The sequence below is a fragment of the Octopus bimaculoides genome, chromosome 2 (assembly GCF_001194135.2).
Source record: "Octopus bimaculoides isolate UCB-OBI-ISO-001 chromosome 2, ASM119413v2, whole genome shotgun sequence".
In the NCBI taxonomy this organism is placed as follows: Eukaryota; Metazoa; Mollusca; class Cephalopoda; order Octopoda; family Octopodidae; genus Octopus; species Octopus bimaculoides.
This window is the reverse complement of record NC_068982.1, coordinates 76,400,447-76,403,891: the sequence shown is the minus strand read 5'-3', so window position 1 is coordinate 76,403,891 and position 3,445 is coordinate 76,400,447. Positions and strand designations below refer to the sequence as shown.

The following is a 3,445-nucleotide window of genomic DNA, read 5'->3' as shown; positions in this document are numbered from 1 at the left end:
TTGTTGTTGTTGTTGTTGTTGTTGTTGTTGTTGTTGTTGTTGTTGGTGGTGGTGGTGTTGTTGTTGCTGAATGAGAGAGCTGCGCATGTTACAAAAGTGACACTAGGTACAAGAATACAAAGCCCAATATACACATCATGTCTACCCGTCTGATAAGGGTACACCGGGCACATGCATCACAGCCATAAGTGCAAGACATGGTCATCTCATATTAAGATAAACAACACATGACCCTGCAGGTGGTGCCCAGTTAGAATTTTCTTCGGGTTGAGCAACCTATCAGGCTTAAAAGGTCCCTGAATAAGGTTTGTTTAAGGATGTTCAGCAAAACACCCATGTTTCCAAAGGTGAATTATTCAAACCCCAAAGAATTCCTCTCAACACAGGGCTCCGATGCTCTCCCACTACTCCTGCTCGTGATCAGAGATGCACATATTACCAACCACTAAGGGACGTGCTCAACTAATTTACTTGTCAAGCAACTGTCAAGGAAGTCTGCAGTATTGTTCAAAATATTTGTTGCTGCTCTTCTTTTATACCAAGGCTGTTGTACTGCTTACAACTATGAGCGTATGTTGCTACCTAGCACTCGAAGATCTAAGGCCAAATCCCTATATACATCATTCGACTGATTGACAAATATTTATTCATTGAGAATCTACAACAAATGGTTCACAGATTTCCCTGTCTTCTGTCTAGCATTTCTACTACCACAACAAAGGCTCCCGTTCTTTGAAGCCAACAAATTGCATACCCTCTCACTCAGATCTTTACATCCATCTTAATTTTTTCATTGTGTGGATCTTACTGAGTCTCACTCATCATACGCTCATCTGAGTACACTCCAATCCCTACACCCCAGACCGCATTCCCTCTGGAAATCCTGCCTGCCCACAGCTTTAAAGTAATTATCCAAACAAATGCTAAGACTCAGCTGCATCAGTCCTATCAGCCTTCTATCACTTTCAAAGATCACGAACACTGCCGTCCTTCTGTAAATGTCTTTATGTCTTCAGTTTGTGTTCCGGTAAACAATTTCTATGGTTCCCTAGAAAATTTTTCTCCAATCAGCTATCAAACAATTCTCTTTCAATTAGGCACTGTCAGACAATGGTTATTCTGTCGGTAATTTTGGCTGTTGTTCTTGTTATAACCGTTGATGGCGGACTAAATTTGGCGATGATTCCTGTTTTAATGTTCTTCTTAATTATGTAAATATGTTTTAAGGGCTGTTATGATAGGTCTTGGCCGTATAATTTAACAAGAAGTAAACATTAAGAATCAACACAAAACGCTTGCTTGCGCGCACACGAACTTGCACACACAGACAAACGCGCGCGCGCGCACACACACACACACGCACGCACGCATGCGCAAATTCACACGAGCATACACATACACACATATATACATCTACATACATTATATTTATACACGAATTCATACAAAATTGTTCTATATATATTTCACAAACACACACATACACGCATGCACATATACACATATATAAATACAATTATATAGATATTTATGTACCACACACACTCATATATATATATATATATCTATATATATATATATATATGTATGTGTGTGTGTGTATGTATGTATGTATATATGTATGTATGCATGTATGTATCTATCTATCTATCTATCTATATATATAAATATATATATATATATATATACACTGTCGCACGGAAGTAGTCTCACACATGCGCATATATAAATACAAATTTATGTATACATAGATACACACATATATATACACACATTTACATATGTGTGTGTTTATGTATATATGTATGTATATCTATATAGCAGTATATAATTATATAGATACTTCTATAAATCTGAGTGCGTTTGTGTGTCAGTCTGTATGTCAGTGTATGTGTCTATGTGAGCGTATGTGTGTATGTGTGTTAATGCATAAATGTGTATGTGTGTGTGTGTGTTTGTGTGAGTGTGTGTGTATAAATTTGCCGATACATAGTATGATGGATTGTAATGCGGCATAATTATACGGTGCCAAACCATTTCCAGATTGAGTAAATAGAGAGAATCTCTTTAAATAAGTTGTGTTGCATCAATCGAATTGCTGGAATGGAAGACAGTCGGTCATAATAGAGAACACTGCAGAAGTGAGGGAGTGGGAAGGGGGATTGGAGATTCTCGCGGATGGAGAGCATGGAGAGTGAATATTTAGAAGATGGATAATTCTAATAATTACCAAAATCACCACAACCACCAATACCATCATTACCACCAGCACCAGCACCAGCACCACCACCACCAGCACCACCACCACCACCATCATCATCATCATCGTCGTCGTCGTCGTCATCATCATCATCACAAACAAACCTATTCCCCATTTCATCACAAGGATCTATCCCTAGATCGGTAAACAAAATAATCATGTAGCCTGTCCCACAGGGGTAGATATGACTTTTAAATCAAAGATTTGTAACGCCATCGTCGAATCATTGCTCCTGGATTTTACTTATAAGAATAGTACTCAACGGTTACTATTGTATCGTGGTAGAGTCGTGCGTAACCTTTAAAAACCTACATTGAAATAGTCGCTTTTACTAAATTATTAATTTGTAATAATAAGATAAAAATTAAACCGGCGAGCTGGCAGAATCGTTAGCACGCCGTACAAAATATTTAGGGACATTCGTCCGTCTCTACATCCTCAGTTCAAATTCGATCTTTCGAGGTCGATAAAATATGTAGCAGTTGAACACTGAATCGACTGAACACCTCACCAAAATTCTTGGCATTGTGCCAATATTGAAATCACAATAGTAACATAATAATAGTAATAACTGGGTCCATACTGGAACACCGCCTTTTAGTCGAAGAAATCAACCGCTAGACGTATTCTTAGTAAGTCTGGTACTTATTCTATCGGTCTCTTATGTCGAACCGCTTACTTACAGGGGACGTAAACACACCAACAACGGTTGTCAAGCGATGGTGGTGGGGAAAAACACAAACACAAAGACACACACATGAATATATACATATATACGACGGGCTTCTTTCAGTTTCCGTTTACCAAATCCATTCACAAGGCTTTGGTCGGCCCGAGTATAGTAGAAGACATGTGTCCAAGATGCCATGCAGTCGGACTGAACCGAGAACCATGTACTTGGGAGACAGGTTTCTTACCACACATCCACGTCTTTCAAGCCTCTGGTCATTCCAGAAGCGTGGTGTTGGGCTCCCGTTAGGGGCCTGCAAAGCTTGAAATAGCACGGAATCGAATCAACTTGTTTGAAATAATACATGTAACTCCTACTAAATGTGTTGAGTGCCCTTTCTTTTGTTTGTCCACTCATTGGTGTATATATATATATATGTGTGTGTGTGTGTGTGTGTGTGTATGTATATATATATATGTGTGTGTATATATATGTATATATATATATATATATAT

The 3,445-nt window shown here is 38.5% G+C and overlaps 1 protein-coding gene and 1 long non-coding RNA gene across 4 annotated transcripts in view; one reads left to right on the top strand and one right to left on the bottom strand.

Annotated features, from left to right (window-relative positions):
• LOC106869685 (putative amine oxidase [copper-containing]) overlaps positions 1-3,445 on the bottom strand; it is a 491,890-nt gene that overhangs the window by 414,850 nt on the left and 73,595 nt on the right. The window lies entirely within an intron of this gene.
• The window catches only part of LOC128251568 (uncharacterized), an 85,257-nt gene that overhangs the window by 55,222 nt on the left and 26,590 nt on the right, over positions 1-3,445 (top strand). The window lies entirely within an intron of this gene.